The sequence below is a fragment of the Cebus imitator genome, unplaced genomic scaffold, assembly GCF_001604975.1.
Source record: "Cebus imitator isolate Cc_AM_T3 unplaced genomic scaffold, Cebus_imitator-1.0 Scaffold0, whole genome shotgun sequence".
NCBI lineage: Eukaryota > Metazoa > Chordata > Mammalia > Primates > Cebidae > Cebus > Cebus imitator.
The window spans coordinates 10,531,840-10,546,076 of record NW_016107315.1 but is presented as its reverse complement, the minus strand read 5'-3'; the positions used below and the strand labels follow the sequence as shown (position 1 = coordinate 10,546,076).

General features: G+C 38.8%; 1 protein-coding gene across 5 annotated transcripts in view; it reads right to left on the bottom strand.

Annotated features, from left to right (window-relative positions):
• The window catches only part of ANO10 (anoctamin 10), a 232,043-nt gene that overhangs the window by 73,606 nt on the left and 144,200 nt on the right, over positions 1-14,237 (bottom strand). The gene's annotated exons all lie outside the window — the stretch shown is intronic.

Below are 14,237 nucleotides of genomic sequence, written 5' to 3'. Positions count from 1 at the left end.
GAGATGGAGTCTCGCTCTGTCACCCAGGCTAGAGTGCAGTGGCACAATCTTAGCTCACTGCAACCTCCACCTCCTGGGTTCAAGTGATTCTCCTGCCTCAGCCTCCCCTGTAAATGGGTTTATGGGTGCCCTCCACCATGCCATGTCCAGCTAATTTTTGTATTTTAGTAGAGATAGGGTTTCACCATGTTGACCAGGCTAGTCTCAAATTCCTGACCTCAAGTGATCCACCCGCGTTGGCCTCCCAAAGTGCTGGGATTACAGGCATGAGCTGCCATGCCTGTCTGGGTTGTTTGCTTATTGTTGAGTTTCCAGAGTTTTTTGTATATTTTTGATATAAATCCTTTATCATTTATGTGTTTTGGAAACATTTTTTCCCAGTTTTTTGCTGTTTTCATTTACTTAAAAGTATCTTTTGCAGAGAAGAAATTTTTAATTTTGAAGAAGTCTAACATAAATTATTTCTTTCACACTTTTAGAACTGTAATTGTTAAAAAGTAATTATCAAACCCTAGAATACCTAGGTTTTCTCTCGTGTTATCTTCTAGAAGTTTTATAGTTTTGTGTTTTACATTTAGGTTTCTGATCCATTTGAGATTAATTTTTGTAAAAGGTGTAAGATCTGTATCTAGATTCATTTTTTTTTTTTGTATGTTATGTCCAGTTGTCAGTTATAGCACCATTTGTTGAAAGAACTATCCTTTCTCCATTGAGATATTGCCAATAGTAGATCTATTTTGGGGCTATTTTGTTCCATTGGTTTATTTGTCCATCCTTTCACCAATACCACACTGTCTTCATTACTATAGCTTTATAGTAAGTCTTGATGTTGGGTAGTGTCAGTCCTCTGACTTTGGTTTCCTTCAGCATTGTATTGGCTTTTTTGGGTCTTTTGCCACTCCACATAAACAATAGAATCAGCTTGTCAATATTCATAAAATAACTTGCTTGGATTTTGATGGAGATTGTGTTCAATGTATACATCAAGTTGAGAAGAACTGACATCTTAAAAGAGAGTCCTCCCATCCATAAACATGGGATATCTCCTCATTTATTTATATTTTCTTTGATTTCTTTCAGTAGAGTTTAGCAGTTTTTCTCATCTACATCTTGTACACTTTTTAGATTCACACCTAAGTAATTTTTAGCTAATGTAAATGGTGTTATGTTTTTAATTTCAAATTCCAAATATTCATTGCTGGTATATGGATAAGCAGCTGACTTTTATTCTACTAGTTTCTACCACTGTTTTTCAAATACAGTAGAAAAATATTTGTCTACATGCCTACGAATGCAATTTACAGCATGAAAAATCTGATCCCTGAAGGCTGTGAAAAATTACACATCAGCTAGGCACAGTGGCTCACGCCTGTAATCCTAGCACTTTGGGAGGCTGAGGTGGGTGGATGGCCTAAGGTTAGGAGTTTGAGACCAGCCTGGGCAACATAGTGAGATTCCATCTCTACTAAAAATACAAAAATTAGCCAGGCTTGGTGGTGGATGCCTATAATCCCAGCTACTCAAGAGACTGAGGCAGGAGAATCACTTGAGTCTGGGAGTCAGAGGTTGAGAGGAGCTGAGATTACACTATTGTGCTCCGGTCTGGGCAAAAGGAGCAAATGCAGTCTCAAAAAAAGAAAAAAGAAAAGAAAAATTACATATCTAGCTTTTCCCCTATGCCAGAATTATACGTCTCAGAGAATTCCCTGGTTATGATAAGAAAATCATAATGTCAATAACTTTGTCATCTGCAACACACTTTTATAAATCAAGTGATAAACTTGAAAAAAATTCGTGAATATAATATTCAAGTCTACATGAACTAAAGACATAATAAAGGTATCCTGCACTCTGGAAAATATTAATGAGAACATTTATGTCATCTTTTTGTAACACAATAGACTGCAGTTTAAAAAGCACTTCCTTCAAACTTTGGCAGTCCTGAAAAACTGCATTTTGGTCGTAAGTTCCTTAAGCTTTGAATCCATTCACAGATGAACTTCTATAAATGGATTAGGTACCTGCCAAGTCCAGGCATTTTTTTTTTTTTATATTGCTTAGGCTTTATAATATAGGACTGATATCTTATATAGTCCTAAAGTTAATGGCAATCTGATTAGAAGAAACATTCCCTATTTTCAAAGCATATCACAGCACAAATCCGAAGTTTACAAAGTGGAGATAACTTTGAATCATGGTCCCTAAGCACATCCTTCCAGGAACAGTTGCTTAAGGAGTTGGACCTGGAGAGGGGCAACATTCAGAGTATAAGGGAACTTTAGAGAATGCTGGGACGCGCTGCTGAGATGTTCCATCAGAACTGAAAGAATTATTCTCCCAGCTGCTGTAAGGGCTGCTAGAAGACACACCTGAGCTGAAGAGAGCCACCTTGACCACATTCGCTCCTGTTTCCTGAGGAAGCTGTACCCACTGACTAGTCTATCAGGATGGAAAGCAAAAACCTGGCCATTCCAGCTTCAGAGCTCCCAATGAAATCAGCTGAGGCTTTGTTGCCTGACTTCTCCCTCTGCTGAATCAGCATCCTTTCCCATCCCTTTCAAGTGTTGATTCTCAAGAGCTTTCTCTAATGGAAGTCCTGCATACCAGTCTATCTCAGAGTTTGGTTGCTGGGAAACCTGACCTGTGACACTAATCAATTTAAAAATGAGGATTCTAAATCATCTTTCTTATGGCTTTGTCTAGGCAGTGATGGTTATGGATGAAGGGTGGGAGTTAGGGGGTAGGCAGGAGGGTTTGCAAAAGAAATACAAAACAAATTTTTGCACACAAGGTGCAATTTAGCTGAGGAGTCCAAATGCACTTAGATAAGACTATGAAGTAATCTAAATGAAGTTCAAAGAAACACACAAGAACATATACATTCAAATAACTGTTGTTCACTTAGCAATGAGTTTGAGAGGCTCTATGCTTACTCTAGGGAAATGGAATTGCAAAGTCACAAAAGATTTTCGGAACTCTTAGATATCTAGTCACAGTGAGTAAGTGAAAATGGCTCTCTGTTGTTGGTTTTCTACTCCCAACTGTATGAAGCAGTTTGGCTACTGATGAACTCCCAAGATTTGGTATTAAATTATTTTTTGCTATTCTAAAGTCAAACCTACCCTCATAGGTTAAAGATTAGTTACCAGAGCTAGTCTAACTTTTTTCTTACTTATTTATTTAATCTTCTTGGATACCAATGTAGAGCAATTCTAAAAGAATTAGAACACTCTAGGTTTGTAAATGTATTCTTCTTTAACAAGAACAACAAAAAACAACAGCTTTACTGATGGACATACCATATAATTCTCCCATTGAACATATTTAAATCAGTACCTTTTAGTGTATTCAGAGTCTGTGCAACTATGACCACAATACATTTTAGGACATTTTCCTTGCACCCTCCAAAAGCCTATGTCCCTTAACGGTCATTTTCCAATTCCCTATCTCCCCTAGCCCTAGGCAACCACCAGTCTACTTTCCGTATTAAAGTGGTTATTCTGGAAATTCCACATAAATGGAACCATACAATATGTGGTCCTTTGTGATGGGCTTCTTTCACTTAGCATAATGTTTTCAAGTTTCATCCATGTTGTGACATGTATTACTAGTTCATTTCTTTTTATTGGCTAATAATACTCCATTGTATAGACAAATCACATTTTATTTATCCATTCATCAATTGATGGACATTTGGGTTGTTTCCATTTGAGGCTATCATAAATAATGTTGCTATGAATATTAATATGTATATTTTTGTGTAGACATAGTTATTTTATCTCGCTTGGGTATATACCTAGGAGCAGAATTGCTGGATCACATAGCAACTCTATGGTTAATATTTAGTGGAACTGCTAGAGCATTTTCCACAGTGGCTGTACCATTTCACATTCCCAACAGCAATGTACAAGGGTTTCAATTTCTCTGCATCCTCATCGAATCTTGCTATGATCTGTCCTTTTCTTTATATCTATGCTAATGAGTGTAAAGTATTGTCCTATTGTGGTTTTGATTTGTAGTTCCCTGATGGCTAATGATGTAAATATCTTTCCAAGTGCTTGCTGGCCACTTAAAAAATCTTTGTAGAAATGCCTATTCAGATCCTATGCTCATTTTTAAATTAGGTTATTTGTGAGTTATAATAGTTCTTTACATATTCTAGATAGAAGTTCCTTCTCAGATATGTGATTTGCAAATATCTACAACCTCTCTATGGTGTCCTTTGAAGCGCAAAAGTTTTCAATTTTGATGAAGTCCAGTTTATCTTCTTTTTCTTTTATTGCTTGTGCTTTTGGTGTCACATCCAAGAACTACTGTTTAATTCAAAATCACAAAGATTTACATCCATGTTTTTTCTTAAGAGTTTTCTAGTCTTGGCTCTTACAGTTAGGTCTTTGATCTATTTTAAGTTATTTTTTGCATATAGTGTGGGGTAGGGATCCAATTTCATTCCTTTGCATATGGCTATCCAGTTGTCCCAGCACCATTTGCTGAAAAGATTATTCTTTCCTCATTCAATTATCTTGACAGCCTTGTTGAACATTATACGTGAAAGTTTATTTCTGGCCTCTCAATTCTATTGCATTGGTCTAAGTCTGTCCTTATGCCGGTATTACATATTGTATCTTTCTTAAGGTGACTGCTTATATGCATTCATTCATCAAATGCTCAATAGGCAACTACCACATACCAGATACTTTTCTAGGGCTGTAGATTGGAACTAAACTTAAACACAGCTGGAGCTTACCTTTTTGGAGAAGATATACAATTAAACTATTCCTAAGTAACATGTATAGTATGTCAGAGAGTGGTAAGTATCACTTATGAAACAAAGAAGAGGAAGTTTTGGTAGGATGACTAAAATGTAGACAAGATAGCCAGGGGAAGATGACTCTCAATAAAGACCTGAAGGAAGGAAGCTGCACAGACTTTCTTCTGGGGAAAAAGCATGTAAAGTCCCTGAGGCAGTGGCCTGGCTGGCAGTTCAAGGAACACAGAGGAAGGCCTGTGTGTCTGGAATGGATTGCAGGAATGTGAGAAGAGTTGATGATAAGGGCAGAGAGATAATCATTGGCTGGATTCTACAGGGTTTCGTAAGTCATAGTAAGGACACTGGCTTTTACTTTAAATCAGACGGGAGCCTGCTGGAGGTTTCTGGATGGAGAAGTAACATGTAAGGTTATTAACAAAACCTCTCCGACTGCTGTGTTGAGACCAGACAAAAGGGGGCAAGGATGGAAGCCAGGAGACCTGTTAGGAGATGATGCAATCACTGATATGAGAGATGGTGGTGGTCTCTGCCAGATGGATGGCAGTGAGGGTGGTGAGAAGTGCCCTGAGGGACTTCTCAGGGCACTAAAAGACAGAGCCAGAACTTCTTAGTTCTAAAAGACAGAGTCAGAGGGATTTGCTCAGAGGCAAACATGGGATGTGAGAAAGTGAGGAGCTGGGGAATTGAAACATTTCAGACCTAAGCCACTGAAGGATAAAGTTGCCACTATGATGGGAAAGTATTTTTTTAAAAAAAACAGATTTGGGGACATCAAGAGCTTATCTTTGGAAGTATTTATATTGAAACACCTAACCCCAGTAGAGAAGTTAAATAGAAGGTTGTATTTACAGAGCTATGGATAAAAATTTGACATTCAAAAGCATCTAAATGGTGCCCGTAACTGAGATAAGACGAAATCACCTGAGAGATGAATGTAGATCAAAAGCAGAAGGGTGGCCCAAGGATGGAGCCCAAGACAGTCTGGCCATCAGAGGGGGAGGGTGGGCAAGAAGCAAACACAACAAAACATACACAAAAAAGGGAGAGAGGAAGAAACAAAGGGAGGGGAGAAGACCTGGAGGGAAAGGAAGAGGAGGTACAAAGAGGAGTTGATACCATTCCTTCTGAAGCTATTCCAAACAACAGAAAAAGAGGGACACTTCCCTAACTCATTTTATGAGTCCAGCATCATCCAGATACCAAAACCTGGCAGAAACTCAAACAAAAAAGAGAATTTCAGGCCAATATCCGTGATGAACATCGACATGAAAATCCTCAATAAAATACTGCAAACTGAATCCAGTAGCACATCAAAAAGCTTATCCATCATGACCAACTAGGCTTTACCCAGGGGATACAAGGCTAGTTCAACAAATGCAAATCAATCAGTGTGATCCATCACATGATCAGAACCAATGACAAAAAACACATGATTATCTCAACAGACGCAGAAAATGCCGTCGATAAAATTCAACACCCCTTCATCCTAAAAACTCTCAATAAACTCAACAAATCCACGGCAAATATCATGCTGAATGAGCAAAAGCTGGATGCATTCCCTTTGAAAACCGACACAAGACAAGGATGCCCTCTCTTATCATTCCTATTTAACATAGTATTGGAAGTTCTGGCCAGGAGAGTCAGGCAAGAGAAAGAAATAAAAGGTATTCAGATAGAAAGAGAAGTCAAATTTTCCCTGTTTGCAGATGACATGATTGTATATTTAGAAAACCCCATTGTCTCAGCCCAAAATCTCCTTAAGCTGATAAGCAACTTTGGCAGTCTCAGGATACAAAATCAATGTACAAAAATCACAGGCATTCCTATAAACCAATAATAGAAAAACAGAGAGCCAAATCATGAGTGAACTCCCATTCACAATTGCTACAAAGAGAATAAAATACCCAGGAATACAACTTACAAGGCATGTGAAGGACTTCTTTAAGGAAAACTAGAAACCACTGCTTAAGGAAATAAGAGAGGACACAAACAGAAAAACATTCCATGCTCATGGATAGGAAGCATCAATATCATGAAAATGGCCATACTGCCCAAAGTAATTTACAGGTTCAGTGCTATGCACATCAAGCTACCACTGACTTTCTTCAGAGAATTGGAAAAAACTACTTTATATTTCATATGGAACCAAAAAAAGAACCTGTATAGCCAAGACAATCCTAAGCAAAAAGAACAAAGCGGGGGGCATCACACTACCGGACTTCAAACTATACTACAAGGCTACAGTAACCAAAACAGCGTTAATACTGGTACCAAAATAGACACGTAGACCACTGAAACAGAACAGAGGCCTCAGAAATAACGACACACATCTATAACTATCTGTTCTTAGACAAACCTGACAAAAACAAGCAATGGGGAAAGGATTCCCTACTTAATAAATAAGATTGGTTAGTCACATGCAGAAAACTGAAAATGGACCCCTTCATTACACCTAATACAAAAATTAACTCAAGATTGATTAAAGACTTAAACATAAGACCTAAAATCATAAAAACCTTAGAAGAAAACATAGGCAATGCCATTCAAGACATAGGCATGGGCAAAGACTTCATGACTCAAACACCAAAAGCAATGGCAACAAAAGCCAAAATTGACAAATGGGATCTAATTAAACTAAAGAGCTTCTGCACAGCAAAAGAAACTGTCACAGAGTGAACAGGCAACCTACAGAATGGGAGAAAATTTTTGTAATCTATCCATCTGACAAAGGGCTAATATCCAGAATCTACTTAAACAAACGTACAAGAAAAAAACAATCCCCCCTCTCAAAAAGTAGGCAAAGGATATGAACAGACACTTCTCAAAAGAAGACATTTATGTGGCCAACAAACATATAAGAAAAGCTCATCATCACTGGTCATTAAAGAAATGTAAATCAAAACCGTAATGAGGTACCATCTCATGCCAGTTAGAATGGAGATTATTAAAAACTCAGGAAACAACAGATGCTGGAGAGGATGTGGAGAAACAGGAACACTTTTACACTGTTGGTGGGAGTATGAATTACTTCCACCATTGTGGAAGAGAGTGTGGCGATTCCTCAAGGATCTAGAAACAGAAATACTATTTGACCCAGCAATCCCGTTACTGGGTATATACTCAGAGTATCATGCATAATTTTACCATAAAGACACACACACACGTATGTTTACTGCAACACTGTTCGTAACAGCAAAGACATGGAACCAAGCCAAATGCCCATCAATGACAGACTGGATAAAGAAAATTTGGCCATATACACCATGGAATACTATGCAGCCATAAAAAAGGATGAGCTCATGTCCTTTGCAGGGACATGGATGAAGCTAGAAACCATCATTCTTAGCAAACTAACACAGGAACAGAAAACCAAACACCGCATGTTCTCACTCATAAGTGGGAGTTGAACAATAACACATGGACACAGGGAGGGGAACATCACACACTGGGGCCTGTCAGGTGGTGGAGGGCTAGAGGAGGGACAGCATTAGGAGAAATACCTAATGTAGATGATGGGTTGATGAGTGCAGGAAACCACCATGGCACGTGTATACCGATGTAACAAACCTTTACGTTCTGCATGTGTATCCCAGAACTTAAAGTATAATAAAAAAAAAATAAAGAAAGACAAATGAGGCAGTAATTAGAGGGAAATGTGAGGTCAGGGTGGAAGAAATAACAGCACGTTTATGCACTGATGAGAATGATCCTATAGAGAGGGAAAAAGACAATGCAAACAAGAGTGACGGAGTCTCCTGGAGCCTGTGCTGTGAGAGAATGGGATCCAGCTCCTGGGTGTGTAAGTGTCCCTTCTTCAGAAGAGCTCTGAAATAAGCTCTTCCACACATCCACAAGGAAGCAAATACAAGGCTGTGCATCCATATGTAGCTCTGGCTTTAGAAGCAAAGAGCTGCCCATTGGTAGGAAAATGGATAAGAAAACGTTGGTGTATTCAGATTATGGATATCTTCTGAATGTGGGCCATCTACAGTGACAGAAGAAAAGGTCAAATACATGGGCACAAATGCATGCAGGTGGTGTAGCTGGGAGGATTTTTCATGTAATGGACCCATTTTCTCAGTGAGGTAGGAAGCAAGGTCATGAGCCAAGAGCAAGGGAGGAAAGGAGACACTGGAGGACTGAGGGAGGAGAAGGCATGAAACAGTCATCTGGGAGGGCAGGAGAGAGAATGACTATAGAAATACACATGCATGCCAAGCAGCATTGAGAGCTATTTGAGATCAGTGTTTAGGAATCTAAAGTGAGGCAGGCCATGAGGTCAAGGGTATGACTGTGGAGGTGGGAAGCTGAGATTAGAAAGAAGACAGGTCAGTGGAGGACAGGTCAAGGATGTCAGCAATCATGGTAGTGGAAAGAGTGACAGGGATGTGTATTAGAGAGGTTCTGCAGGGACAGGGGGTAAGTCAGGCCCTTAGGTTCTTGAGGAATGGGGGTGAATGACCTGGGGTAAGCCAGGCTAGGTACTGAGAATCAACAAGTCAGCAGGATAAGAGGGCTATCTTCCATCGAACAGATCCTTCTGGAGCCAGCTAATTTAACTGTACTTCTGACTAGTTGATTATTTCTCCTTTCATCACCCTGAGAATCCCTCTCAAAACTTCACTTAGCTGGGCTGTGTGTGTGATCCTTTCCTCAGGGTTACTGAATAAACTATACTTAAAATTTTGCCAAACATCATCAGCCAAACAAACACTGGTTCCAAACCTTTCTTTTTTTTGCAACAGATGCTGATCTTAAGTCCTAGGGCACAAAGATGAACATATAAAGATATATAAAAACAAATTATAATATCCTGTGGTACCTGATGCAGTATTTACTTCTTAGAGTCATATACTCCAGCACTGCTATTCTACAGCAAGTTCAATATGCAACAGGAACAAAGACTTGCATTAACTCTAATTTATGATGCATAGGAATGAAGAAAAGCAAAAAATAACATTTAAAAAAATTTAAGCACGTACTATATAATGAAATAATTAATGTCTTTAAATAGAAATTGACATGCTACATTTGCCTACCCCTCAGATAACTTTGGCTGGCTCCCTCCCTGGGAACCTGGGCTCAGCAGGTGAGCAGGTACAACAGTCATGAACACTTGCAGAGTCATTAGGAGGAAAGGAAAAAGACACTACAAAAATAGAATCTTCAGACATTGCAGTTTATAATTAATGATAATCTCAACTGCACTTTTGAGTGTCATCTTTTATACAAAATGTACATATTTTAAAGTTCCAGAGGTTCTATATTGTACTGATGGCACTGAGTTTTGCCTTGAAGATGCTAAAAATCTGCTAAACCTGGGCATTTTCTTTACCTGTGCTCCAAAGTAAGCTCTTCCACACAACCACAAGGAAGCAAATACAAGGCTATGTATCCTTAGGTAGCTCTGGCTTTAGAAGCAAAGAGCTGTCCATTGGTAGGAAAATGGATAAGAAAACTTTGGTGTATTCAGAAGATGGATATCTACATAGCAGTCAGAAACAATGAACCAGATTCATATTTAGCCACATAAACAGGTATCATAAACACTGAGTGAAAAAGAATTAGAGATTCAGAGCCCAAGGCCACACTCATAAATTAAAACACACACACTAACACCACAATTTAAGTGAGTGAAAAGTGGAAGGGAAGGACATATACCAAATATACCATGGGTGCCTACAAAAGGCACAGCCACAGATGTGGAAATTAATACAATTACAAAGATGTCTGTGATATGAAGCAAAAAGTAGGATCACTTTAATTTTGTGTATGTGAGGTGGTAGTGGCCCTGGGGAAAATGGATAGCAGTGTTCTTATAAGTGAAACACAGTAAGTACAAATTTTTCATACTTACAACTTTCTCATATTTGTTACTTGTAAATCTTGCTCCAGAGCCATCTATAACATACCGTGACAATGCACCCAGCAATACATTACCATTCTATAAACTTGACATGTTTTGGCACAATCATCATTTTAATTTATGAATGGTATATAATAGTGACTAGAATAAAAGTTGTCAAAAATTAAATTAGCTAATGCTAAATCTAATGAAGAATAAAGCTTTATGACTTGAAATAAAGTTAGAGAGAAAAGCAGATAAAAAGACTCCTTTGGTATTGAACTTGACATTGCAATTAATAACTTAGCACCCGAAATGCTCTTAGCAGATTGCTAAATACACAAAGTTAACCCTGACAGTTAATAACTTATTGCAAAAAAACATGCTTGTATTAGTCCACTTTCACACTGCTATAAAGAACTTCCCTGAGACTGGGTAATTTACAAAGGAAAGAGGTTTAATTGACACAGTTCTGCGTGGCGGGGGAGGCCTCAGGAAACTTAACACTTGTGGCAGAAGGTGACGGGGAAGCAAGCACCTTTTTCAGAAGGCAGTGAAGAGAGAAGAGAGCAAGAGAGGAACTACTAAACACTTATAAAACCATCAGGTCTCATGAGAACTCACTCATTATCATGAGAACAGCATGGGGAAAACTGTTCCCGTGATCCAATCACCTCCCACTTCAACACGTGGGGATCAAGAGTCCCTCCCTCAATACATGGGAATTACAATTCAAGATGAGATTTGGGTGGGAACACAGAGCCAAACCTGTTTCACTTCAGAATAAATGTATGTTTTCTATAGGGTCCAAATTTATTACATGCTTTCTGTTTGTCATCTCTAAACTACAAATTACTGTCTAAAATAAAATCAAATGCAAGGAAATCAGTACCGGGTGGAAATCAAATTAACTAATGTGTTCTGAGGAGGTGCCACTTGAAATGCTCAGTGCAGAATGGAGAGCTCTGCAGTGGTGTACCTAGGGCTTGAGGAGCTTCTAGTCTGATCAACCAAGATGCAAGGAGCCTCCCATCCCTCACCCCTACCCTGTCCCTATTCCTATGGGACTCTGTATGGGATCTTGGAATAATCATTTAAGTTTCTTTGTCTCCCTTTCATTAAGTGAGACTGAGCTCCAGGCAACAAAGACAGTACACAATCAAACACTGGAAGAGGAGTCAGAACTCTAATTTTGTTCCTAGCTTGTTAGCCTATAAAAGAAGACATGATAACATTTCCTCACTGTGCTATATATAATCTTTGTCATTTGTAAAATAGAAATATTAAAACCATGAAGACTTTTTATAAATGCTGACCCTGGAGTCCTAGTCAAGAGAGTCCTTACAATGGAGACAACTGTGCAATAAGATCCATATAACACCCTACAGATGAATCTCCTTAAAGATACACATACTTTATAACAGTCTGTTCTAAGGAAAAGTTTAACAAATAATCCAGGAGACCTGTTTTTCTCTTCTTGGAAGGATGTTTTTAGCAATAAGACAGTTTTTAAAGTTTTTAAATTTAGGCTGAAATAATTTATTTGCTCCACCAAATTCCTCCAGATCCTTTTACTTACCATAACAAAATATCCCAAAAATATTTCTACATGAATTCTCTTATGCATTAGAAATTTCTACTGACATCAAACGAAGAGGCCATAGACCAGAAATGCAGAGAGTTTTCAATCTCCCATTTAACTGATTTTTTTTCTTTCACTTTAAGTTCTGGGATACATGTGCTGAACATGCAGATTTGTTACATAGGTATACATGTGCCATGGTGGTTTGCTGCACCTATCAACTCATCATCTAGGTTTTAAGCTCCCTATACATTAGGTATTTCTCCTAATGTTCTCCCTCACCTTTCCCCCTTGCCCCTGACAGGCCCCAGTATGTGATGTTCCCCTCCCTGTGTCCATGTGTTCTCAATGTTCAGCTCCCACTTATGAGTGAGAAGACATGGTGTTTGATTTTCTCTTCCTGTGTCAGTCTGCTGAGGAGGATGACTAAACGAATGTCTTACATGCCATAAGCTTCAAAATCAATGTCTTTACAACAGTGAAACAAAGTCTCTGAGCCCTTGAGTTATGTGAAATCAGGTGGAACATAAATACATGACAGCAGAAAGGCAGCACTGTGTAATGCCATTACATGGGCTCTAAAAGCAATAGATAGCTGCATGTGTCACTCTCATCTAGAGTGACACGTCTCTCTTTTTTTTTTTTCCTGACTTGCTTTCTGTTCAACCACTATCACCCTACCTCCTGCTGCTAAGTTGTTTTTATCTTTTGTTCTCTTCTTTTAGCTGCCACAACTTGCTCCAGCATTCAGTGTTGTTGAATGAAAAGGACCAGCCATTGCTCAGATCCCATTTCTACTTGATGCACTTCCCTAGTAAATGGAGGATAACCAAATTAAACATCATCCAATTCAGTGAGTAATAAACAAGGTGGTATTATCAGGGAGAGGGTAAGGTTACTACAGATAGTCTTCTGTGAAGAAGCTAAGGGTGAGAGAGGGCTTGCTGGCAATGAAACAAGGTTTCAGAGGGCTCATGGAAATATCTGCCAGTAGAAGAATGACTTGTAGAGAGGAAGCTCCAAGTGGGGAGTGAGGAAAGTGCAAATGGCTGCAGTTAAGTAATTCTCAGATGCATACAAATAAGGAACAAAATTATCAAAACTGACATAGGAAGAAATAGAACATGTCATGAATAGCTCCCTCTATCTATTAAAGATATTGAACTCATAACTGACAGTCTTCTCAGGCTCAGATAGTTTTATTGGGAAAGTATATAAAACATTTAAGGAATAAATATTATCAATTGATATGGTTTAGCTGTGTTCCCACCCAAATCTCATCTTGAATTCCCATGTGTTGTGGGAGGGACCCGGTGGGAGGTAACAATCATGGGGGCAAGTCTTTCCTGTGCTGTTCTCATGATAGTGAATAAGTCTCACAAGATCTGATGGTTTAAAAAAAGAGGAGTTCCGCTGCACAAGGTCGCTCTCTTTGGCTTCTGCCATTCATGTAAGATGTGACTTGCTCTTCCTTGCCTTCTGCCATGATTGTGAGGCTTCCTCAGCTACATGGAACTGTAAGTCCAATTAAACTTTCTTCTTTTATAAATTGTCCATTCTCAGGTATGTCTCTATCAGCAGCATGAAAACAGACTAATAAGGTAAAATGGTACCATTAGATTGGGGCACTGCTGAAAAGATACCCAAAAATGTGGAAGTGACTTTGAAACTGGGTAACAGGCAGATGTTGGAACAGTTTGAAGGGCTTAGAAGATGACAGGAAAATGAGGGAAAGTTTGGAACTTCCCAGACTTCTCAGAGACTTGTTGAATGGCTTTGACAAAAATGCTGATAGTGACATGAACTATAAGGTCCAGGCTGTGGTGGTTTCAGTGGAAATGAGAAACTTGTTGGGAACTGGAGCAAAGGTGACTCTTGGTACACTTCAGCAAAGAGACTGGCAGCATTTTGCCCCTGCCCTAGAAATTCTTGGAATTTTGAACTTGAGAGAGTTGATTTAAGGTATCTGGTAGAAGAGATTTCTAAGCAGCAAAGCATTCAAGAGGTGATTTGGGTGCTATTAAAAGCATTTTTTTTTT